General features: G+C 41.1%; 1 protein-coding gene across 1 annotated transcript in view; it reads right to left on the reverse strand.

Annotated features, from left to right (window-relative positions):
* PAFAH1B1 (platelet activating factor acetylhydrolase 1b regulatory subunit 1) overlaps positions 1-26,626 on the reverse strand; it is a 95,277-nt gene extending 68,651 nt beyond the window's left edge. Inside the window, exon 1 of the mRNA XM_082707203.1 lies at positions 26,205-26,626. The gene's annotated coding sequence lies outside the window, so the exon portion shown is untranslated. The remainder of the gene's footprint in view (positions 1-26,204) is intronic.
* Positions 26,627-27,110: the final 484 nt, after the last annotated feature.

A 27,110-nucleotide genomic window follows, 5' to 3' on the forward strand; every position in this document is an offset into this window, starting at 1 on the left:
AACAAGGGAAATTTGGAAGTAGAAGACTGGGATGGAGCAAAGGGAATGATTTGAAAAAGGAGCTTTTATGGTCAAACCGCAATTAAGCAAAAGTGGATTTTTTTTTTTTTTTTTTTTTTGGACACAGACCACTACTGCTCTTGGTCTTGAGGATGACATTCTCTAGTCCTAAATACAGATCCCTGTTTACATCCAAGGACAACTGCCAAGGTATTATGACAACACAGTTGGAAAACCTGCAGTGTCTTTCAAATGAACTGATTTCTTCTAGTTTACTATTATCCACTGCAGTGTTTGCCTCCACTAAAACAGATAATTGAGAACTATATTCTTGGTGTTTCTTACTGAGGATCTTCCAGGTACCCAATATTCAAACCCAACAATACAGATCTGTGTACCATGTAGCTCAGTGCACAGGAAAGCTACCTATAACATAAAAGCAATGTTAAGAAATAGTTCCGGTCCATAAAAAACTTATATATGTTGAATATAACTGGAAGATGTGAGCTATACATATCCTTTCATTCATTCACTGATTACTATGCTAGGCTCTGTGCTACCAGGTTTTAAGATTAAAGATGATTAAAATGCAATCAAACCCTAAATTAATGTACAATCTAGTTTAAAACTAAGGTGGGAAGCAGGGGACAGGAAAGAAGGTAATAATGAGACTATAAAGTGAGCTGAAGACTAAGTCAGCTTTACAAACTAAAAAATTTAAAAAACTGAAGTGATTAGAAAATTTTTGAGGAAGGTTTTGGAAGAAGGGAAAATCTTATGTTGAATAAAACATGACAAGAAAGTTTCCAAATTCAAAATTATTTGAAGCAGCTGGAAAATACAGTATTGCTAAGAAGTTGAGGCTAAAGACGGCAAACTAAGAAATTTAAGAGTCATCAAAAAATAGGTTTCGACTCCAAATTAAAAAGATTTATAGTTCTAGTTTGGATGAATAAAAAAAAAATCTTATTTTTAAGGGGCAGAGCCATATATGTTTCTTGAGGGTAGAGAACATATCCATTACAGACATAAATAAAAAACAGTACCAGTACCTCCTTACATTTAATCTGTGCTACAAATTATCATGAATCCTGATCTATAGGAATGGTCTTCTGCTGAAGCAAGTTCTAGCAACATAAGATAGGGCTGTGGCCCTTTTTTCTTTTAAGTCTATTTCTTAATGATTTTACTATCTAGGGATACTCTGGAAAAATAATGATCTGTGTACCTTCAAAGAAGAGAGTCATGTAGCAGATTTAAATTTTTTTCTAAGAGGAATCTTCTACTAGCACTCGCACAAATTCCGAGTACACTAGGTTTTCACAAAAATATTTAAATCCTACATATAAATGGTCTGTATTTCATGTATAGAACATCTGCACTTTAGATACTTGCCAAAGAGATCAGTATCAGGGGCACCTGGGCGGCTCAGCGGGTTGGGCCTCTGCCTTTGGTTCAGGTCCTGATCTGAGGGTCCTGGGATGAAGCCCCGCATCAGGTTCTCTGCTCAGCAGGGAGCCTGCTTCCCTCTCTCTCTCTTTCCTCCTACCCCCTGCCTACTTCTGATCTCTCTGTGTCAAATAAATAAATAAAATATTTTTTTTAAAAAAAGAGATATCAATATCAATATGTATGGAAAACTTGGTTGAAAGAAATTATATCCCTTGGTCAGACAACAAAGGGCAATCTACATATTTTTTCAGACTGCCTCTCCTATGACATGGTCGATCTTTCCATATTAAGTGTTATTAAATACTAGACATCCATCTAACGTAGAGATGTTGATGAGGGTAATGACAATAGTACATAATCCCCGTTATGAAGACCTCCATGAAAAATTCTACTCTGATAGTGGTTACTTATCTTTCTGAATTAACTAGTTTACTTTTATCATAAGAACATTGTGAAAATAATGTAACAGGTTTTTTATTCTGATAGCTCATAAAAAGCTAAGAGTTAAATTTGTACTCTGCCGGGCGCCTGGGTGGCTCAGTGGGTTAAGCCGCTGCCTTCGGCTCGGGTCATGATCTCAGTGTCCTGGGATCGAGTCCCGCATTGGGCTCTCTGCTCAGCAGGGAGCCTGCTTCCTCCTCTCTCTCTCTCTGCCTGCCTCTCCGCCTACTTGTGATCTCTCTCTGTCAAATAAATAAATAAAATCTTCAAAAAAAAAAAAAATTTGTACTCTGCCTGTAGCAAGTACATTGTGATATACCTTTTTGGCCTAGATTCTGATTACATTTTATCCTTACCCTTTATTTGTTTCTTCTTTCTCTTCACCTTTTTTTTTTTTTTTGATTTGCCAAATTTGCTCCTTTTTTAAGGTAGCCACTCATGGATTTGAACAATAACATACAGCACTTTGCTGAAATGAGTATTTTTATAAATTTACAGATTCTATTTATTCATTTGAGACAGAGAGAGAGAGAGAGCATGAGCAGTGGGAGAAGGAGAGGGAGAAGCAGACTCCCTGCTGAGCCAGGGGCCCGATGTGGGACTCAAACCCAGGACCCTGGGATCACGACCTGAGTTAAAGGCAGATGCTTAACCATCTGAGCCACCCAGGTACCTGAAATGAGTATATTCTAGGTACATTTTTCATAGGCTGATTTCTGGTCAGCTTGAAGCACTCCATTCCAAGACAAGAGAAATCTTTCTCTTCACTTTTTGAAGACTTTATTGATTTGACAAAGAAATAGAGAGAGCCAGAGAGCCAAGCAGGAGGAATGGCAGAGGGAGAGGGAGAAGCAGACTTACTGCTGAGTGGGGCAGCGGGGGTATAGGGTGTGCCTTCCATCCCAGGCTGAGATCAGAACCTGAGCCAAAAGCAGATGCTCAACCCATTGAGCCACCAAGACACCCCTTTCTCTTCACTTTTAATCTATGGTATTTTATAGTGTGTGCATCTTTATAAACTGCCTTAAATAAAGGGTTACAAATCAAATTTAGAGACTAGAGAGGTAAAACTGTGAATCACCAAGAAAAGAGACAACAGTGATAGAACTGGGTTTTTTTTGGTTTTTTAAGATTTTATTTATTTATTTGACAGAGAGATCACAAGTAGGCAGAAAGGCAGGAGGTGGGGGGGGCAGGCTGGGCAGAGAGCCGGATGTGGGGCTTGATCCCAGGACCCTGAGATCATGACCTGAGCTGAAGGCAGAGGCTTAACCCACTGAGCCACCCAGACGCCCCAAGGTTTTGTTTTTTGTTTTTTGTTTTAAATATTTAAAAAATATTTATTTATTTGACAGAGATCACAAGTAGGCAGAGAGGCAGGCAGAGAGAGAGGAGGAAGCAGGCTCCCGGTGCAGCAGAAAGCCCGACGTGGGGCTTGCTCCCAGGACCCCGGGATCATGACCCAAGCCGAAGGCAGAGGGGCTTTAACCCACTGAGCCACCCAGGCACCCTGTTTTGTTTTTTTTCAAATAAAGATTTTAGAGTCAGACACTCACCAGGCTAAGCCAACCAAGCACCCCTAGAACGTGGTTTTTAATAGAAGTTCAATTAAAAATAAAATGATCAGAAAAACCACAACTGCAAGCTAAACCCTGAACTACCTGGGGCACCTGGCTGGCTCCATCAGTGGCGCATGCTAGAGTGTACAGCGTTGTGGGTTCGATCCCTATGCTGGGTGTAGAGATAACTTAAAAACAAACAAACAGGGCGCCTAGGTGGCTCAGTAGGTTAAAGCCTCTGCCTTCAGCTCAAGTCATGGTCCCAGGGTCCTGGGATCAAGCCCCCACATTGGGCTCTTTGCTCAGCAGGAGCCTGCTTCCCCCTCCTCTCTCTGCGTGCCTGTCTGCCTACTTGTGATCTCTGACTAATAAATAAATAAAATCTTAAAAAAAAAAACCTAAAAAAAAGAAAAAGAAAACCCTGGACCATCCACCACTTGCAGTCTCTGGATAAGGTACTTAATAGATCACAGTGCTTGATAAAAGTGGGATGGTTAAGGAGATTATACCAGTTTTCAACCCCTCTGCTTAAAACCTTTCTAGAACAAGGGTATATGTAAAGCTTTAAAAAAAAAAAAAAAGGTGGGGCGCCTGGGTGGCTCAGTGGGTTGGGCCTCTGCCTTCCGGCTGGGGTTGGGTCATGATCTCAGGGTCCTGGGATGAAGCCCCGCCATCTGGCTCTCTGCTCAGCAGGGAGCCTGCTTCCTTCTCTCTCTCTGCCTACCCCTCTGCCTACTTGTGATGTCTGTCAAATGAATAGATAAATCTTAAAAAAAAAAAAAAAAAAAAAAAGATGAATATCTTGCATCACAAACTTCATGAATTACAAACTGTCTTAGTATCTTTTTGATCTTCAACTGCACTGTGTCCTCACAACTACTTACACAAAAATGCAGAGATTACACACACAGAGAACAATGCAGGTAATATAAATGAGCAAAGCAGGCAAGGTTGTAATCTTTCCATACTAGACTCATTTTGTTTGCATATTAATTATACTACAGTATTCTTCACTTCCAGAGAAATATACTCTGTTCCACTTTTGCTAGCTACTGCAGTCACCCAACTATACTTTTTTCCATTTCTTACAGAAACATCAACAAAGAAGTATTTCTTCACTATAAAAAAAAAAAAAACAGTGCAAAGGCAATAATAAATAGTAATGAAGTGGTAGGAACTTGTTTCACTGGTGAGCTCATCCCCATCTATAGGAGGGCAGCTGCAACTCCACTTGGGCCAATTGTTGCCATGGGAACATGTGAGCCTCATAGTTCCAAGAGCTCGTAATTTTTCAGGATAATCCAAAAATGGAGACTTTATGCAAAACAGCTAATTTTTAAATGTTGACTAAAAAGAATTCTTTTAACAATGCAATACAAAGAGAAATGCAATTATAGATTTGGTTCTGCCTAAAGACTGCCTACCAGTGTGTAAACCCTAGCACAGTACTGGATTAATATGGGTTTTTGTGGGGAGTTTTTTTGTTTTTTTAAAGATTTTTTAAATTTATTTGACAGAGAGAAATCACAAGCAAGCAGAGAGGCAGGCAGAGTCGGGGGGGGGGGGAGCAGGCTCCCCACTGAGCAGAAAGCCTGATACGGGGCTCCATCCAGGACCCTGGGATCATGACCTGAGCCAAAGGCAGAGGCTTAACCCATTGAGCCACCCAGGCGCCCTGTAAGCATTTTTTTTTTTTTTTAAAAGATTCCATTCAGCTATTTGAGATAAAAAGAGAGAGAGAGACAAGCAGACTCCCTGCTGACTGGGAGCCTAACGTGGGGAATTGATCGCAGGACACCAAGATCACAACCCAGCCAGTCTGACGCTGAACTGACTGAGCTACCCAGGTGCCCTTTAAGCATTATTTTTTGTTTTCTTTTGTTTAAAGACTTTATTTACTTGAGAGAAAGCACAGAGGAGGGGGAGGGACAAAGGGAGAGGGAGAAGGTTCCCTGCTGAGCAGGGAGCCCCATGAGGGGCTGGATCCCAGGAGACGCTTAATCTTTTTTTTTTTTTTTTTTAAAGATTTTATTTATTTATTTGACAGAGAGAAATCACAAGTAGATGGAGAGGCAGGCAGAGAGAGAGAGAGGAGGAAGCAGGCTCCCTGCCAAGCAGAGAGCCCGATGCGGGACTCGATCCCAGGACCCTGAGATCATGACCTGAGCCGAAGGCAGCGGCTTAACCCACTGAGCCACCCAGGCGCCCCGAGACGCTTAATCTTAATGAAAGGAGCCACCCAGGTGCCCCCTCTTTAAGCATTCTTACACACAGTTTATAATTGTATAAACTATGTATGTATGTATGTATGTATTATACATATATACTTTGCTGTTGTAGTACAAACTTTAAGAGGAATTTTATTTCCCAGTGAGGGGAAAGGGATTAGAGATATAAAAGCAACATCAACTATAATAACGGGTTATTTCTTGAACTAAAGCAAATATAACAAAATGTTAACACCTCTCAATTCTGATAATAGTATACATGGATTTTTTTTTCATTACTCAAAGTACTTTTCCTACATGTGTTTTTTTTTTTTTTTAAGATTTTTATTTATTTGGAAGGCAGCTATGCTCACCACTATACCACCAATGCAAGACTTTTCTTTATTTTATAGAGTCACAAGCAGGAAGAGAGGCAGGCAGAGAGAGAGAGAGGAGGAAGCAGGCTTCCCGCTGAGCAGAGAGCCCGATATGGGGACCCTGGGATCATGACCTGAGCCGAAGGCAGAGGCTCTAACCCACTGAGCCACCCAGGCGCCCCTTCCTGCATGTTTTTAAGCACGTTCCCTACTTATATAGCAAGTTAAACTGGAAATATGTAAAATTTTAAAAAAGCTTTCTTCTGAGTATAGATCCCATCATAGGGCCTCCCGACAGCAAGATGATTATATAAATGATATGAAAGCACTGAAGAAATAAATCCTTTACTTTTGAGGTCCTATAGAATTTTGGAGTCAAATAGTGGAGATTCAAATACCAACCTAGCCATTTACAAACTGTGTGACCTTGGGCAAATTTTCCAATTTCCTAAGCCTATTTGCCCATTAATAAAGGGAGCTCTACCACCCACCTCAAATAGTTGTGTTGAAACTTAGTGAGATAATCAGTGTTAAGGGCCTGTCTGCCATTTTACTTCCCTTAACAGAGCTCAGGAATAATGAGGAGATAAGAATTTCAATTTGAAAAATGGCAATACGGCATAGTACCTTTTGCACTTTTACATATATAAGCAAAGTAAAAGAGAAGCTGTTCTCCTAGTGTCCAAAGTCAAGAACAATCAGTTTTGCCATCACGAGATGGCAGAAAGTAAAGGTGGACTGCCCTATAACCATCATCAACTCATCTTAATCATCTCCATCATCATCATAATTACAATGACACACATTTACTGAATGTTTAGTGAGTGCCAGGTACTGTTCTAGGCTCTTCAAATGCATTAACTCATTTGATACATAACATAAAATCTGATGTAAGCTAAAACAGAGAAAAAGTAACAGATACCATAAGATTATGAACTGAAAGGAGAAGAAAATCTCTTTGAGGTGAAAAAAATTAGGAAAGTTGCCTGGAAAAGGAAAATCTGGTATGCAGATTCTAAAGATTCACAGGTCAGGGTACACACAGAGGAAAAGAGAAGGGAGTGGAACAGTGGAAACACCTTAAGGAATAGGAAGTATCTTCGTAAGGCGGAATTACAGGATACATGGCAGGAAGTAAGAAAAAGGATGAAAAGACGAGCCAGGACACAAGAAAAGTCCTTGAGTGCCTAATTAGGATTAAGCTGGCATCTATTAAATAGCATGTTTCCAGCAATGTACCATTTGCATTTTTGTGTATTGCTCATTAAAGACAGTAAAAAGCGGGGCGCCTGGGTGGCTCAGTGTAACCGGTTAAAGCCTCTGCCTTCGGCTCAGGTCATGATCCCAGGGTCCTGGGATCGAACCCCACATAGGGCTCTCTGCTCAGCAGGGAGTCTGCTTCCCCCTCTCTCTCTGCCTGCCTCTCTGCCTACTTGTGATCTCTTTCCCTGTCAAATAAATAAATAAAATCTTAAAAAAAAAAAAAAAGACAGTAAAAAGCTGATTTTTGACAAAGTGACTTCAGAACTGTGGTTCAGGAAGATTAATCTGGCTGCTTTATGTAGTATCTAACATAATTCCTCTTATTCTCTCCTATGGCTAACACCCAGTTTCCCAATTTTACCCAGACACCTAAGCTACAAATCTGAGATGTCTTCTAATACTTCCCTCTCCCCATCACACTACTCATTCACAGGTCTACCTCCTAAAACTTTTTCTCATCAGCAACCTTCGTTGTTATAATCTTATTTCAAGCACTAATCATTCTTTCCTGAAAGTCTCCCAACCTTTAAACTCCAAACTATATCCCTCACTGCCTCCCATTTAAACTATCTAACATACACATCTGATCATAATGCTCATCTTTGTTTGGAACTGTTTGTTGACTTCCAAACTGCCTACCATATATATATATATAGAGAGAGAGAGAGAGAGAGAGAGACTGACCATAATTTACAAAGTCTATCAGTCTGGCTCATAAGTACCTTTACAGTCTCACAGCCATACATACCCTACAAATCCCCTCTGCTGAACTACTTTCCAGCATACACATTAATAGTTTTTCATGCTTTTGTAGCTGTGTATGTTGCTGTTCTCTCTACTTAAAATAACCTTTCCCCATGTCCACTCCAATTATTCATTTAAGAGTCTGTTTAAGTAACATCCTTCTCAACTGTCTTTAGTGGCCAGAGATCTGGTGGCCCTGCAATAGCCTAGGTGACAGATATCATACACAATGTACACCACTATAATCCAGGACCCAGATTTTAAATACTACATAAGGAAGGAAAAAAAAAAACCCACAAACTACATAAGGACACTGAATTTCCTATCCATTTAATTATATCACTAAGAATCCAGAGAAAATTCAAATCCAAAAGTTCTATTTTCAGTCAGGTCCCGCCCCCCTTTTATAAAACAATTTGAATGGTAAAACAAGAAAAAAAATTTCATAAAATCTGACAAATCCTTACACTTGAAGCTAATATAACACTGCATGTTAACAATACTGGAATAATAAAAATAATAATAATAATTTAAAAAATAGCCCCCTGCCAATCTAACAAATCTAGAAATAGCAAGGGAAGCAGGGAGCTGATATTTACCTAAAAAATGAGCAAGTGATTAAATATTCTGGCTATTAAACTTTATGGCCATATTTTCATAGACAATTGGACATAACAGAATTAACAAATTTTAATGTTTTAAATGACTGAATCATCACTTCAAAATTTTTAAAATATTACACGATGGTGCTAGTTATTATCTTTATAATCACAAATCTCAACATGAAGATATAACATAAAAAACACATAACAAAATTATTATTCAAGCTTTCTGGCTCTTTAGAATTGACCTAAATAAGAGTATTCTGCCTAAGGGTATAACCTTAAAGAGAAATTTCTAACTAGAAATAAAACAACAGCCTATTATTTTAGAGAAATTTAAAAGTATCTTAGGTCATTACTTCTCATTTTTATGGAAGCATCACAATATACCCCCAAAGCTTCAAATACCACTAGCACAGAGAATATCTAAAATCCAAAATACTTTAAAAAGTATTGCTTTAGAAAGAGTAGAAATAAAACTTTATGTGGGAGTCAACTTTGACTCTTTATTCCTCTATAACCAATTATTTTGATTTACAAAGTTCACCTCCTTAACATTTGTTTGATTATTCTCCTTTTGTCTATCCTTACCACCATCATTTCTCACTTGGACTAATTTCAACAGGTCTGCCAAAATGCATTCTTGGCCTGTTAACATTTATCCTCTACACAGCTTGCAGGGCCACCTATTTAAGATACAATCTGGACCATATCACTATTCTCCTTAACAAAACCTTCGGGGCGCACCTGGGTGGTTCAGTGGGTTAAGGCCTCTGTCTTTGGCTCGGGTCATGATCCCAGAGTCCGGGGATCGAGCCCCACATCGGGCTCTCCGCTCAGCAGGGAGTCTGCTTCCTCCTCTCTCTCTCTGCCTGCCTCACTGCCTACTTGTAATCTCTGCCTGTCAAATAAATAAATAAAAATCTTTAAAAAAAAGAAAAACCTTTATCCGCTCCCTATTTTTTATTTACTTAATTATTTATATAACACTTACTATATACTAGTCCCTGCTTTAGGTGTTTTACAAGTGTTCATTTACTCCTCACAACGGCTTATGAGAACTTAAGTAACTAGTCTTTATAGTGTGCACATGTGTGTAAAATACAGATAACACAGTTATGTAAGCAGCAGAGCTAAAAGCTGAACCCAGCACCTGGGCTCCACAGTTGGGGCTCTTAATCACTCAATCATGCTGCCTCCCTACTTCCTAAAGTCTACCTGCTTTAAAATAGATCATATGGCCTTTGATGAGTATCTGGTGGTCCCTGCCCACGTTTCAAGTCTCATTTCTAATCAAGTTCCACTTTGCTCACACTCCAGTAACACTGAGCATCATGTAATGTAGTGTCAAGTCTTCCCTTCTCCCCACTTTGTGACCTTTATGATTCTACTTCTGCTGTTCCCAGTTTGGAGCACCTTCTAGTACTTCAGCCTGGTTCCTACAACAGACTGCACTGAATACATCCCAATGACAGAATCAATTTTTGAATGCTTCATAAGTTAGTGAACAATAAAAAACAAAAATTCCCTATTTTAATTACACTGGCAGACATATGAAATACAAAAACACCAAATGTTTCAGGTCTCAAGTCTCCAGTACACCTAACTGGTTGGTTATCCAGTTAAAACACACACAAACAGGGTGCCTGGGCGGCTCAGTTGGTTAAGCAACTGCCTGCAGCTCAGGTCATGATCCTGGAGTCCCAGGATCGAGTCCCACCATCAGGCTCCCAGTTCCACCAGGAGTCTGCTTCTCCCTCTGACCTTCTCCACTCTCATGCACTCTTTCTCTCAAAAACTAAATAAAATCTTAAAAAACACACACGCACACACACACACACACACAACAACAAAAATAACCATAAAACCTTCCCCAACCTTGGTCCTCCTTCAACTCTTGAAGTCTATGATAGAGCCTGGAAATTTAAATTTTCAACAGATGAAAACCTACATCTGATGAGGATGGTCCATTAACGCCCTGCTTTAAAGGCCAGATCAAGGTCATCAGACCAGATCAACTCCTCTATACTAACTCATGACCCCAGCTATATTGAACTACTTGGAACTTTCCTCACCGAACAAGGTGTACTCATGAGACTGGGATATAATCATTTTCTCTGCCTGGAACCCCAAACAATATGAAAGGATTTCTTTTAAAATGTTCAGCACCTTTGTGAAGACTTCTTTGAACAGTATGGGCCTTCATCACATGAGGTACATACTTTGATTACAGCAGTGTTATGCTACCTTTGCATATTAAGTTATGCAAAGGTAGCATACCTTCAAGGGCAGACATGACAATCATGTCTGTATACTCTGTACTTGGGATATAAATTTGTTAAAAATGTTTGCTGGAAACTTTGATGAAAATTTATTTTTTTAAAAGATTTGTTTTTAGAGAGAAAAAGAGTGCAAAGGGAGAGGGAGAAAAAGAATCCCAAATAGACTGCCACTGAGCATGGAGCCCATTGCAGGGCTCCATCCCACAACCCTGAGATCATGACCTGGGGCCAAAATCGAGTCAAAGACACTTAACTGACTGAGCCACCCAGGCACCCCTAAAAACAAAACAAAACAAAACACTGATGAATATTTAGAAGAGAAATACATGTAGTGGTATGGAATGTTTTTTAAATTTTTATTTATTTTTAATTTTTATTTTTTGCATGGCTTGAACTCAAACCCTGACATCAAGACCTGAGCTGAGATCAAGAGCCTAAGCCACCCAGGCACCCCAGGAGCTTTTTGTTTTTTGTTTTTTTGTTTTTAAGTAGAAACCTAACGCAAATCTCTTACAAGTGTTACAATGGAAGGGCAAGATATAAAATGAACTGTAATAACTGCAATTCTCAAAAATAATCCTACTCTCAAATTACAAATTCTCCTTAATGTAAAATAAATCTTTCAAGACATAGTTCTACCAGTTCTGTTTTGAAAGAGTTTAATCAGTCAAAATGTTTTGTTTTCTGCTGTACTATTTAAAACTTATTATTTGGTACATTCAAATACTAGTAAAGAATCAATGACTCAGATACCCTATTTGTTTTGCTTCTCAGATCACAGCAGTCTCCCTCTAAACAAGCCCCAAAATGGGGAAATGAAGAGCTCTTCCCTAAAATCCCAACACTGAACTTTACTCTTAGAATAATTTCTAAAGGGATATATAATTCACTTAAATACATTTCTTCGAAAGCTTTCCTTGAGGGGTGCCTGGGTGGCTCAGTGGGTTAAGCCACTGCCTTCGGCTCAGGTCATGATTCCAGGGTCCTGGGATCGAGTCCCGAATCAGGCTCTCTGCTCAGCAGGGAGCCTGCTTCCTCCTCCCTCTCTCTGCCTGCCTCTCTGCCTACTTTGTGATCTCTCTCTGTCAAATAAATAAATAAATTCTTAAAAAAAAAAAAACTTTCCTTGATCTTTGGTTTCCAAATTATAGTCACAACATAAGGATCTTAAATATCCTAAACAAAATTTTTCTGATCATCAAAAACATAAATTGTTTTAATAAATGGGGGAGAGGGTGCCTGGGTGGCTCAGTGGGTTAAAGCCTCTGCCTTCGGCTCAGGTCATAATCCCAGGGTCCTGGGATCGAGCTCAGCATCGGGCTCTCAGGAGGGAGCCTGCTTCCTCCTCTCTCTCTCTGCCTGCCTCTCAGCCTACTTGTAATCTCTGCCTGTCAAATAAATAAATAAAATCTTTAAAAAAATAAAAAAAAATAAATGGGGGAGAGATTAATCTGTTTTACAGAAAAACTCCAATTAACATGTGTAAACACTGCCCCCCACCCCAAACACTGACCTTGACTAGCTTCCAAAGGATAAAGTAGGAGAAAGAAAAACAGTAACCTTAGGGTATAGAGAAAACTGGAACATACTATGTAAACTTAAATGATGAAGGTTAACACCACCCATGATATTTTGTGTGTATCATATAGCCCTAGATGATAGGATGAGAAGTACACTTCACCTCTGTGATATTTCTTCCCAAAACCCTTCACCTCAGTCTACTGAAAAAAACACCACACAAACCCAGTTTGGGAGACATTTTACTGGATACCTGATGAGTACTACTCAAGACTCTCAGGGTGGGGAGCCTGGGTGGCTCAGTCGTTAAGCCTCTGCCTTCAGCTCAGATCATGTTCCCAGGGTCCTGGGATCAAGCCCCACATCGGGCTCCCTGCTCGTGGGGATACTGCTTCTCCCTCTCCCACTCCCCCTGCTTGTGTTCCTTCTCTCGCTGTGTCTCTCTCTAATAAATAAAATCTAATAAGGAAAAAAAAAAAAAAGACTGTCAGGGTAATAAAAAACAAGGAACCAAGAAACTGTCACAAACCTGAGAAGACTACAGAAGTATATAACCAAATGTTGGGGCGCCTGGGTGGCTCAGCGGGTTAGGCCGCTGCCTTCGGCTCAGGTCATGATCTCAGGGTCCTGGGATCGAGTCCCGCATCGGGCTCTCTGCTCAGCGGGGAGCCTGCTTCCTCCTCTCTCTCTCTGCCTGCCTCTCTGCCTACTTGTAATCTCTCTCTGTCAAATAAATAAATAAAATCTTAAAAAAAAAAAAAAAGAAGAAGTATAACCAAATGTATTATGGTACCCTGGGATGGATCTAGAACAGAAAGAGGACATTAATGGAAAAACTAGTCAAATACAGATAATGTCTGGAGTATAGCTAACAGTAAATACCAGACAGACAAATGTAACTCAAAAATATAAGATGTTAACAATGGGAAAAATTGGGTTCAGGGTGTATGCACTCCGAACTATCTTTACAACTTGTCTGTAAATTGAAACGATTCCAAAATAAAAACTAATAAATAATTTTTTTTTAAAGATTTTATTTATTTATCAGAGGGGGGGGGGGGAGGGAGCGAGCACAGGCAGACAGAATGGCAGGCAGAGGCAGAGGGAGAAGCAGGCTCCCCAACGAGCAAGGAGCCTGATGTGGGACTCGATCCCAGGACGCTGGGATCATGACCTGAGCCGAAGGCAGCTGCTTAACCAACTGAGCCACCCAGGCGTCCCAATAATTTTTTTTAAAAAAGGAAAATGTGGAATTATTTAAATTAGTAATATTTAAAAGTATAAAAATGTTCTGATTGTTAAAATAAAAATGTAAACCATACATTACAGTTTAAATAAAATGCTTATTTGTGGGGCGCCTGGGTGGCTCAGTTGGTTGGGCAACTGCCTTCAGTTCAGGTCATGATCCTGGAGTCCCAGGATCAAGTCTCACATCGGGCTCCCAGCTCCACGGGGAGCTCTCCCTCTGACCTTCTCCCCTCTCATGCTCTCTCTCTTACTCTTTCTCTCTCAAATAAATAAAAATTTTTTTAAAAATTCTTATTTGCAACATACTTTTATATTAAAACAATGAATTATTCCATTTGGCACTGGTTTACATCTTTGCCTATTAAGAAAATTCAAGGGGCGCCTGGGTGGCTCAGTTGAGCATGGGACTCTTGATTTTGGCTCAGGTCATGATCTCAGGGTAGTGAAATCAAGCCTGCCTTCGTCAGGCTCCAAACTCCGTGTGGCGTCAGCTTCAGATTCTCTTTCCCTCTCCCTCTGCACATGCCTCTCTAAGTAAAGAAAGAAAGAAAGAAAGGAAGAAAGTCTTTTAAAAAACAAAAACAAAAACAAACCTCTGAAGAGATCACTGGTTTCAGATACACATAATGGATTGTGGGGGGGGCCCACGGGGAGGATTCCTAATACTAATTCTTTTTTTTTTTTAAGATTTTATTTATTTGGGGCGCCTGGGTGGCTCAGTGGGTTAAGCCGCTGCCTTCGGCTCAGGTCATGATCTCAGGGTTCTGGGATCGAGTCCCGCATCGGGCTCTCTGCTCGGCAGGGAGCCTGCTTCCTTCCCTTCCTCTCTCTCTGCCTACTTGTGATCTCTCGCTGTCAAATAAATAAATAAAATTAAAAAAAAAAAAAAAAGATTTTATTTATTTATTTGACAATGACACAGCAATAGAGGCGATACAAGCAGGGGAAGTGGGAGAGGGAGAAGCAGGTTTCCCTGCCAAGCAGGTGCCCCCTTAATACTAATTCTTTAAAAATACACTTAAGGGGTACCTAGGGGGGGCTCAGTCAGTTAAGTGTCATTTGGGCTCAGATCATGATCTCAGGGTCCTGGGATCAACCCTAGCATCAGGCTCTCTGCTCAGTGGGAGTCTGCTTGGGATTCTCTCTTCTCCCTCCGTCCCTCCCCACCCCCTGCCCCACACACACCCCTCTCTCTCTCTAAAATAAATAAATCTTACAAAAAAAAAAAAAGAAAGAAATACAAATAAAAATTTAAAAAGCTACTCTATTAAGGGGCACACCTGGATGGCTCAGTTGGTTAAGCATGACTTTGGCTCAGGTCATGATTTCAGCGCCCTGGGATCAACCTGGCATCCAGCTCCCTGCTCAGCTGGGAGTCTGCTTGTCCCTCTGCCCCTCCCCCCACACTCCATGGGGGGGGGTCACAATGTGCGTGCAAGCTCTCTCTTTCTCAAATCAATAAAATCTTTTTTAAAAAACCACTATGTTAATATAGTAATGACTATTTGATTAAACTGTACGTTAAATTTTCCTTAAAAAAATCTTTAATGGGACACGCCTGGGTGGCTCAGTGGGTTAAAGCCTCTGCCTTCGGTTCAGGTCATGATCCCAGGGTCCTGGGATGGAGCCCCGAGCCCCGCATCAGTCTCTCTGCTCAGCAGGGAGCCTGCTTCCTCCTCTCTCTCTGCCTGCCTCTCTGCCTACTTGAGATCTCTGTCTGTCAAATAAATAAATAAAATCTTTTACAAAAAGAAATCATTTACTGAAGGATTTACAGGACATTCATCATTCAGTAGCAGCCATTATTCTCTGAATTAGATACTACCAACATTCTCTATTTACAGATAAGGAAGCTGAAGCTTCTGCTCAAAGAACATAGTGGGCAAATTGTGGAATTAGGACTACTAAAGTAGTCATATATGGTTTTAGTCAATAGCTTAATTTGTTTTCTGGGATAATGCTGAATGTGTAACTCCCCTGCTTAAAAAATAAAAATTAGCAACAAAAAAACCAAATAATCAATAAAACTGACTCATCTTCACTTTCCCTTCTTTGGTAGTAAGCGTATTTTTTCTTCAAATTTTTATTTTATTTATTTATTTAAGTAATCTCTACAACCCAATGTGGGGCTCAAACTCATGACACCAAAATCAAGATTCACACACTCTTGTAACTGAGCCAGCCAGGCTCCTGCAGTCAGCATATTTTTGATAAAATAAAAACAAATACAAAAAGATGAATAAAATATGCCTTAAGCATACAGAGCACTAATATCACAAAACATATCTTTCTATCTTTGCCAAAGACATAAAGTAGATTAATCAATATGCAAAATCTTAATAAACATGAAATTCTGTATGCCTTTAAAAATTGAAGACCTTGAAAATTTCCCAGATTCTTAACTTCACTGTTACCAAAAGACAGTCTCTCTGAAAATTTTTAAAGTTTTTTTTTTTAATTTTATTTATTTAGGGGCGCCTGGGTGGCTCAGTGGGTTAACGCCTCTACCTTTGGCTCAGGTCATAATCCCAGGGTCCTGGGATTGAGCCCCACATCAGGATATCTGCTCAGCAGGGAGACTGCTTCTTCCTCTCTCTCTGTCTCTCTGCCTACTTGTGATCTCTGTATGTCAAATAAATAAATAAAATCTTTTTTAAAAATTTTATTTATTTATTTGACAGGGAGAGAGAGAGAAATCACAAGTAGGCAGAACAACAGGCAGGGGGGGTTGGCGGGGGGGGGGGGGCAGGCTCCCCGCTGAGCAGAGAGCCCAATGCACTCAATCTCAGACCCTGATATCATGACCTGAGCCGAGGACAGAGGCTTAACCAACTGAGCCACCCAAGGGCCCCTCTCTGAAAATTTGTTAACAGCCTTAGTTAAATGTCAATAATTCTTGACAACAAGTTAAGAGTTCAAGAACAGATAATCACAATGAAAAATAAAACAAATAGTTACAAGATGCAAATGTAATGCATTCAGGTGGATTAATTCACTTCTTATGGATGAGAATTTTGTGGCCCTGATGCAAGTATGTCAGCAGTGTGACCCTATTCCCTCAAACAACATAAAATCTCTCTTTTTTTTTAAAGATTTTATTTGTTTATTTGACAGAGCTCACAAGTAGGCTGAGAGGCAGGCAGAGAGAGAGTAGGGAGGGGTGCAGGGAAGCAGGCTCCCTGCGGAGCAGAGAGCCCGATGCGGAGCTCGATCCCAGGATGCTGGGATCACGACCTGAGCCGAAAGCAGAGGCTTTTAACCCACTGAGCCACCCAGGCGCCCCCAACATAAAATCTCTTTAAAGTAAGTAAGAACACTTCTTCTCCCTTCACCTCAATTCCTGAAAGATCACTGGAAGTCAGCTATTACAAAAAACTATAGCATAGCACATATTCTTTCACATAACCCTGGATTCAATCTATTACAACAAGTATTTATTTACTCACCAATACTACTTATGCAGATTTGCTTAAATATTTATATTCAATATTAATCTATTAACACTTGCTTATTAATACTACCAGTATGTATGCAACAAGTATTTATTTACTTATTAATACTACTGTAAAGCAGTATTAGGAACTCTCTGGGAGTCCGTATTCAAATGCCTAACGCCTTATTCAAGCAAAACAGCTAACAATACAGGACTGTATGTTAATAAATGCCAATTTAAATGATGCAGGCAATAAATGCTCATGGATTTTCACCATTTATTTTTTTAAAGATTTTATTTATTTATCAGAGGGGGGGGGGAGGGAGCGAGCACAGGCAGACAGAATGGCAGGCAGAGGCAGAGGGAGAAGCAGGCTCCCCAACGAGCAAGGAGCCTGATGTGGGACTCGATCCCAGGACGCTGGGATCATGACCTGAGCCGAAGGCAGCTGCTTAACCAACTGAGCCACCCAGGCGTCCCAATAATTTTTTTTAAAAAAGGAAAATGTGGAATTATTTAAATTAGTAATATTTAAAAGTATAAAAATGTTCTGATTGTTAAAATAAAAATGTAAACCATACATTACAGTTTAAATAAAATGCTTATTTGTGGGGCGCCTGGGTGGCTCAGTTGGTTGGGCAACTGCCTTCAGTTCAGGTCATGATCCTGGAGTCCCAGGATCAAGTCTCACATCGGGCTCCCAGCTCCACGGGGAGCTCTCCCTCTGACCTTCTCCCCTCTCATGCTCTCTCTCTTACTCTTTCTCTCTCAAATAAATAAAAATTTTTTTAAAAATTCTTATTTGCAACATACTTTTATATTAAAACAATGAATTATTCCATTTGGCACTGGTTTACATCTTTGCCTATTAAGAAAATTCAAGGGGCGCCTGGGTGGCTCAGTTGAGCATGGGACTCTTGATTTTGGCTCAGGTCATGATCTCAGGGTAGTGAAATCAAGCCTGCCTTCGTCAGGCTCCAAACTCCGTGTGGCGTCAGCTTCAGATTCTCTTTCCCTCTCCCTCTGCACATGCCTCTCTAAGTAAAGAAAGAAAGAAAGAAAGGAAGAAAGTCTTTTAAAAAACAAAAACAAAAAAAAACCTCTGAAGAGATCACTGGTTTCAGATACACATAATGGATTGTGGGGGGGGCCCACGGGGAGGATTCCTAATACTAATTCTTTTTTTTTTTTAAGATTTTATTTATTTGGGGCGCCTGGGTGGCTCAGTGGGTTAAGCCGCTGCCTTCGGCTCAGGTCATGATCTCAGGGTTCTGGGATCGAGTCCCGCATCGGGCTCTCTGCTCGGCAGGGAGCCTGCTTCCTTCCCTTCCTCTCTCTCTGCCTACTTGTGATCTCTCGCTGTCAAATAAATAAATAAAATTAAAAAAAAAAAAAAAAGATTTTATTTATTTATTTGACAATGACACAGCAATAGAGGCGATACAAGCAGGGGAAGTGGGAGAGGGAGAAGCAGGTTTCCCTGCCAAGCAGGTGCCCCCTTAATACTAATTCTTTAAAAATACACTTAAGGGGTACCTAGGGGGGGCTCAGTCAGTTAAGTGTCATTTGGGCTCAGATCATGATCTCAGGGTCCTGGGATCAACCCTAGCATCAGGCTCTCTGCTCAGTGGGAGTCTGCTTGGGATTCTCTCTTCTCCCTCCGTCCCTCCCCACCCCCTGCCCCACACACACCCCTCTCTCTCTCTAAAATAAATAAATCTTACAAAAAAAAAAAAAGAAAGAAATACAAATAAAAATTTAAAAAGCTACTCTATTAAGGGGCACACCTGGATGGCTCAGTTGGTTAAGCATGACTTTGGCTCAGGTCATGATTTCAGCGCCCTGGGATCAACCTGGCATCCAGCTCCCTGCTCAGCTGGGAGTCTGCTTGTCCCTCTGCCCCTCCCCCCACACTCCATGGGGGGGGGTCACAATGTGCGTGCAAGCTCTCTCTTTCTCAAATCAATAAAATCTTTTTTAAAAAACCACTATGTTAATATAGTAATGACTATTTGATTAAACTGTACGTTAAATTTTCCTTAAAAAAATCTTTAATGGGACACGCCTGGGTGGCTCAGTGGGTTAAAGCCTCTGCCTTCGGTTCAGGTCATGATCCCAGGGTCCTGGGATGGAGCCCCGAGCCCCGCATCAGTCTCTCTGCTCAGCAGGGAGCCTGCTTCCTCCTCTCTCTCTGCCTGCCTCTCTGCCTACTTGAGATCTCTGTCTGTCAAATAAATAAATAAAATCTTTTACAAAAAGAAATCATTTACTGAAGGATTTACAGGACATTCATCATTCAGTAGCAGCCATTATTCTCTGAATTAGATACTACCAACATTCTCTATTTACAGATAAGGAAGCTGAAGCTTCTGCTCAAAGAACATAGTGGGCAAATTGTGGAATTAGGACTACTAAAGTAGTCATATATGGTTTTAGTCAATAGCTTAATTTGTTTTCTGGGATAATGCTGAATGTGTAACTCCCCTGCTTAAAAAATAAAAATTAGCAACAAAAAAACCAAATAATCAATAAAACTGACTCATCTTCACTTTCCCTTCTTTGGTAGTAAGCGTATTTTTTCTTCAAATTTTTATTTTATTTATTTATTTAAGTAATCTCTACAACCCAATGTGGGGCTCAAACTCATGACACCAAAATCAAGATTCACACACTCTTGTAACTGAGCCAGCCAGGCTCCTGCAGTCAGCATATTTTTGATAAAATAAAAACAAATACAAAAAGATGAATAAAATATGCCTTAAGCATACAGAGCACTAATATCACAAAACATATCTTTCTATCTTTGCCAAAGACATAAAGTAGATTAATCAATATGCAAAATCTTAATAAACATGAAATTCTGTATGCCTTTAAAAATTGAAGACCTTGAAAATTTCCCAGATTCTTAACTTCACTGTTACCAAAAGACAGTCTCTCTGAAAATTTTTAAAGTTTTTTTTTTTAATTTTATTTATTTAGGGGCGCCTGGGTGGCTCAGTGGGTTAACGCCTCTACCTTTGGCTCAGGTCATAATCCCAGGGTCCTGGGATTGAGCCCCACATCAGGATATCTGCTCAGCAGGGAGACTGCTTCTTCCTCTCTCTCTGTCTCTCTGCCTACTTGTGATCTCTGTATGTCAAATAAATAAATAAAATCTTTTTTAAAAATTTTATTTATTTATTTGACAGGGAGAGAGAGAGAAATCACAAGTAGGCAGAACAACAGGCAGGGGGGGTTGGCGGGGGGGGGGGGCAGGCTCCCCGCTGAGCAGAGAGCCCAATGCACTCAATCTCAGACCCTGATATCATGACCTGAGCCGAGGACAGAGGCTTAACCAACTGAGCCACCCAAGGGCCCCTCTCTGAAAATTTGTTAACAGCCTTAGTTAAATGTCAATAATTCTTGACAACAAGTTAAGAGTTCAAGAACAGATAATCACAATGAAAAATAAAACAAATAGTTACAAGATGCAAATGTAATGCATTCAGGTGGATTAATTCACTTCTTATGGATGAGAATTTTGTGGCCCTGATGCAAGTATGTCAGCAGTGTGACCCTATTCCCTCAAACAACATAAAATCTCTCTTTTTTTTTAAAGATTTTATTTGTTTATTTGACAGAGCTCACAAGTAGGCTGAGAGGCAGGCAGAGAGAGAGTAGGGAGGGGTGCAGGGAAGCAGGCTCCCTGCGGAGCAGAGAGCCCGATGCGGAGCTCGATCCCAGGATGCTGGGATCACGACCTGAGCCGAAAGCAGAGGCTTTTAACCCACTGAGCCACCCAGGCGCCCCCAACATAAAATCTCTTTAAAGTAAGTAAGAACACTTCTTCTCCCTTCACCTCAATTCCTGAAAGATCACTGGAAGTCAGCTATTACAAAAAACTATAGCATAGCACATATTCTTTCACATAACCCTGGATTCAATCTATTACAACAAGTATTTATTTACTCACCAATACTACTTATGCAGATTTGCTTAAATATTTATATTCAATATTAATCTATTAACACTTGCTTATTAATACTACCAGTATGTATGCAACAAGTATTTATTTACTTATTAATACTACTGTAAAGCAGTATTAGGAACTCTCTGGGAGTCCGTATTCAAATGCCTAACGCCTTATTCAAGCAAAACAGCTAACAATACAGGACTGTATGTTAATAAATGCCAATTTAAATGATGCAGGCAATAAATGCTCATGGATTTTCACCATTTATTTTTTTAAAGATTTTATTTATTTGACAGACAGATCACAAGAGGCAGACAGAGAGATAGAGGGAAGCAGGCTCCCTGCTGAGCAGAGAGCCCCATCCGGGGCTCAATCCCAAGACCCTGGGATCACGACCTGAGCCGAAGGCAGAGGCTTTAACCCACTGAGCCACCCAGGCGCCCTGATTTTCACCATTTTAGGAAAGAAATTCACAAACACAAGAATAGTCATAAAAAGGGTCCGTTTTGTCAAAAGAATGAGGAATCATGCAAGGCAATACCTAAGTGGTTTAACGCCTGGATTTACTTCAATCTAGCTGCTACCCCAACATATGACCTCAGGAAAAGACAGTCTCTAAATTTTAGTTTTGTCACCCATAAAAATACCAATCTGCCCCCAAAAGGTAGCAGAACAAATGAAAATGAATAACAAGTTCAATGTATTTACAAAGCTCCAGGGAAATGTTTATGACAATGTTAAATGACAGTAACTTTAGAGGTTATCTTTCCAGAAGTATCCTTAATGCACAGACCAATCCTACCTACGAATGTAACAACCAAAAGCCACCATCTTTTAAAGAGAAAACAATAAATCAAAATAATAAGCACTTATGATGTCTGCATCCACTGAGTATAAGCATTTCACAAATACCAATTAAATCTAACTGCCATGGCAAGGTTAAAAATTACACAATAGTAGTTCAGACACACAAACCAAGATTCTATTTAAATAACTACCTGAAAATGTCATGCCAAACTAGCAACAAAGCTAAAACAATCCAAAAAGCCTTAATTTAAGTAGTTGATTATTAGGTTCATATTAAAGCCTCTTTTTTCAATAAGTACAGATTTCTCAAAACACTTGGCCTTTAGCAACTAGGATTCACTCTACAGCAAACATCTTCAAGAAAACAGGTTTTCACCTTTTTTTTTCCTTTATCTTTTCAGAACTCATTGCATTCCATTAGTTTAATTTTAAATAGAGCAACATTTTAAGTAAAAACAAAACAATTACAGTCCTACTGTAGAAGACTTAAGAACAGTGACAAAGAATTTCCACTTCACTTTTAACTATTTCTCTCTTTCCAACATACATGAAAACAGGTTACCTGTCACAATGAAGTATTTTCAAACAGACACTTTGAAGCAAATTAAAAAATCTCTTTTAGGATCATAGCAGACATGGCCAGCTCAGTTTAAAACCAACTGAGCCTTATGTCCCTTTGGCAAAAGAGTATGTGACTCACTACTATAGAACTCAACGTAAAGAATTGGAAAATTCATTCTGGTTGCCCTAAGATTTTCCTTTGAGTTTGTTTTTTAAAGACACCTCCATATACTAACATTGTCAACTTCCATAGTTTCTATGGCTTGTTTATAAAGATGATTAAGTTGTGAGTAAGATGAGCCATATGAAAGCAAAAAGTAAGGTCCTATTTTTTTCTTGAGTACCTAAAATAAGAGCCACAAGGTGTATATATGCAAATATGTGTAATACACATTGGCATTCATATTATTTAATACATAAAAGAGAAACATTTACATTGAAAAAATAAAATAGAGACAATGAAACATGGAAGTTCTAGCTAGAGAGAGAAGTTATGATACTGATTTTTTCCTTCCAGAAACATCTCCAAATTTCCAATATACTAAAATTATTTTAATTGGAAAAATGGATACCAAATAATTCTACTAAAAAAATGAAATCTATGCCAATCTCATTAAAAATTTTATAAACAGGTGTGCCTGGGTGGCTCAGTGGGTTAAAGCCTCTGCCTTCGGCACAGGTCATGATCCCAGGGTTCTGGGATTGCCCCGCATCGGGCTCTCTGTACAGCGAGCGGGGAGCCTGCTTCCCTTCCTATCTCTCTCTCTCTGCCTGCCTCTCTGCCTACTTGTATCTCTGTAAAAAAAATAATAATAATAAAATAAATTATAAATACAGGATTATGAAGAATTTTAAAAACTGATCTCCAAACTAAGCAAAAGATCCTGTCATGTGTATCAGAAACATCCACATATACATATTTGGAACTAAAGCTCTCTTAAACCAAATTATTTTACGCTCCTGATCAGTGAATAGTCTACTGAAAAAAATCACCACTCTTACTGCACTTTTATACCTTAAAATAGTAAGATGGAAATATGTGACATAAAGTAGTGAATTACCATTCCCTACCTCACTCATTCCTCAACATATGAACCCTTCTACCTTCTGATCACAATAAAAAAAGTGTGAAAATATATCATACACTGACAAACAGTCTTAAATCTCATCAAAATCACATTTACCACGTGAATCTGACATTCTTTTGAAGATATCTATTTACATGAATGCTTGATGCAAGACACTAAAGTGACCTACCCTCTCTATGGTAGAACCTTACAAAAGGTCCCTTTCAAGGAACAACACAAGAAGAAAACCTTTATAAATAGCCTTTAACACAAATTATCTTATCTTTTCTACTCATCTTTGATATTATTAAAAAATAAGATTTACTGTTTCAATCCAAACTAAAATAAAAGAAAACAACTATAGTATTCTCATTTAGATTTTTGCCATATTTTCAGTTACTATTTCTTGCCAAATATTTCTGGCATTCGTTAACTTACACTTGACTAAAATAATAAAAAAAAAATTAACACAGGTTGTCTATATATGTGTGTATGTATACACAAATACAGAAAGACAATAAGTGTCCCTGCTTTAGGGCAGGGACATTGCTTTTTACCCCCATCATTCAATACCCACCTTGCAAAAATGGTGGAAACTAAAAGCATCAGATTTTAAAATTTACTACAGAGAAATGCCTTTGTTGTAGCACCAATTAGTATAAAATAACCTTACAAAACATAAGCAGAAAAAAAATGCTATGAAAGGGCAATCTAGCATTTCACAGCTTCTGCTCTCTTACTCCACCCAGTCTCCTCAGCTCAATGGCTGTTCACAGCATCCACAAATATTAGCCCATTTTTAAAAGGGGAGGGGATAGGTACCAAAATAGGGTTATCTCTATCAAAATCAATACATACAGAAATATCTCATAAAAAATTGGGTTTCTTTCTCTGAATTATAAAACAAATTTAAAAATAACAGCTTCAAATTTGTTTTAAGAGATCCTCCCCTTCTGAACAATCCAAACAATGATCATTTATAATAAGACATGAAAGAATAAATCACCCTAAAGACAGATTACACTTATGCTTTAATAAAAACTGCAATTTGCAATTGCCAGTTATTTTGCAAAACTGTGTCTTGAAAGACACCCATGAGAGATTAAAAGCTAGCTGATGTCTTAGAAGCAAATCAGAATTTTTTAAGTAAAAGCTTTTTATATATTCAATATTATATCACTGCCGACATATCCAGGCAGGAAATTTTCCTGATTAAGAAACCTTAAAGCAATCAAGCCCTGCTGCAGAAAAAAACAAACAAACAAACAAAACAAAAAAAATTTTTTTAAGCAAATACTACTGTGGCAAAAGAGGAGGGATGACATTACTGGTATGAAAGGCCCAAGCTCTCTCCTCCGCCCTAGTCTCAAGATGAAATTCACACAAAACAACCCACTTCCCAATAAAAACAGAATTACCAAAAATGGCATATATTTTTTTTGTTTAGCCTTTAAAACGTTATGAATCTCGAGGACTACGTGCTGAAATAGAGGTCGGGATAACAGTAATATCTTTATTCTCTCCCGATTGCCTCTAAGGAAGGGGGGGGGGTACCTTGGCATGACATCGCCCACTGAGAATGAAACCACAAATCTGGTTCTTCTCTTCAAAAGCACAAATTCTTAACCAAAGGGTTGATGTAATTTGGACCCCAACCCCAACCCCAAAAGAAAATTTCCTGCCCTCCTCCCGGGGAGTTTCTTGCTAAGTCACTGAAGAAAGGCAGAAAAACAAATAAAGCCAAGGCACCTTGCTTGCTCTCTTATCTATAATACTGAAAACCTACTCCACTTCTCTACTGCTTAGAGAGACAGAGAGTTAAAATTTGCCCACCAGCTCAAAGACATTTTCTATTTTTTTCACCTGGGAGACTAAAGAAGGCACTGCGTTTCCTAAAGGAGTGGGGAGATAAGATGAAGGGGAATGGCTGAGGGCCTCGAAGCTGTCTTACAACGTCAAAAGGCAACTCCCGTCTCAGGAGCCAGTGGCAGAAAAGAAAAACCTGCCAGATTCGGTGGGTGGATGCTGCGGATGGTTCGGTGGGTCGGCCGCTCCTCTGGAGAGGGTGTAGAGCCTGGACCACCGCACAGAGGGACCAGTGAAGGGCTGGGCCATCCTCCTCAGATCAACCCCATCCTAAGGACAGGTGGGGAACGGAACGCCTGAAGGCCTGTGGGTGCCAAGGCCGCGCGGAGCTGAGCGCAGTCCCCGAGCCGCCAACTCCGGGTGGGGTGGGGACTGCGGAGCTCGCCTTCCGCGGCCAGGGAGAAGAGGGCCAAACGCTTTCCCCAAGATCAGACAGCGACCTGCTCTCCACGCCCTTCCTACCCAAGAATACTTTTCTTGCTAAGTCACTGAGGGAGGAGGGCGATCTCTTCCCGGGGAGGGCCGCGGGTGGAGTCGCGGCGACTCCGGCACCCCCGAACCCGGGCCGGAGAAGGAGGGGAGCAAGGGCAGCGCCCTCCCCGGCCTGTCCCCCCTCCTCCCGTGTCTCTCACTCAACGGCCGTCGCGGCCGCCATTTTGAGAGCGAGGAGAGAAGAAGAAGGAGGAGGAGGCGGCGGCAGGGGGAGGGGAGAATGGGAGGGAGGGGACCGGCGCAGCCACCTCGTCAGGCCGCCCGGCCCGGCCCGCAGCCGCCCGAGCGCTGTGGAGAAGACAGAGAGGAGGGCGCAGACCCTCGCCGCCTTACCGGAGCGCTGCACCGCCGCCTCCGCAGGGCCTCTTCCGTCCTTCACTCCCATCCACCGGCGGGGGAGGGGGAGAGGGAGAGGGAAGGGAGGAAGGAGGGAGGGAGGGAAGGAGGGAGGGGGAGGATGGCGCGCTGGGCCCGGTCCCGGGAAGGGGGAGGGGAGGGGAGCGGGCGGGCTCCTCAGCCGTTCCGGGGCTCGAGCCCAAGCTTGGCGCTCGCGGCTTCTCTCGCTCGCGCCCGAGCTCTCCTCCTCCTCTTTCTCGCTCCTTGGGCTCCGGGATCGCTGCTCGTTCGCTCGCTCACTCGCTATCTCAGTAGCCGGACTCCGCCGCCGCCCCGCCGCTCCAGCTCCGTCTGTCACAGGAGCTGCCCCAACGCCCTGACGTCACCGCGCCGCCGCTGCCGCCGCCGCCGCCGCCGCCGCCCCAAACCCGCGGGGATGAGAGAGGGGAGGGGGGAGGGCCGGGAGCGGAGAGGGCTGCGGCGCATGCGCCGGCCTGGGCCGGGCCCTAAGCCGCGCAGCCTTCCGCTTAGCGGGCGGGTGTGCGATGCAGTTTGGCGGTACAGAGTGGCGGGCGGTCGAGTTTGCGCAGGAGGTGCGCCTTCTCGCGTTCTGCTCGCCTCTGTAACCTTGGGTTCCTTTTTCCTAGACCCGCGTCTGACGGTTCAGGGACCTCATGAATTCCGGCTCTGTTCACCTCCCCGCCCTGCTTTTGCCCACAAACAGAGCTGTCCCCGTTTCTCCTGGCCAACAGCGGGGACCCGTTGGGACCCGTGGATTGCGGGCCCCGATGGGCTTCAGAATAAAGTGGAGCTCGGGCCAAGCTACGTCCGGCCTTCGGCTTTATTTCCCAGTTTGGTGGGGGCGAAGAGGAGGGAAGTATATTGGATTGGTTTGGAGAGAGG

This window comes from Mustela nivalis (genome assembly GCF_964662115.1).
Source record: "Mustela nivalis genome assembly, chromosome: 17".
Classification (NCBI taxonomy): Eukaryota; Metazoa; Chordata; class Mammalia; order Carnivora; family Mustelidae; genus Mustela; species Mustela nivalis.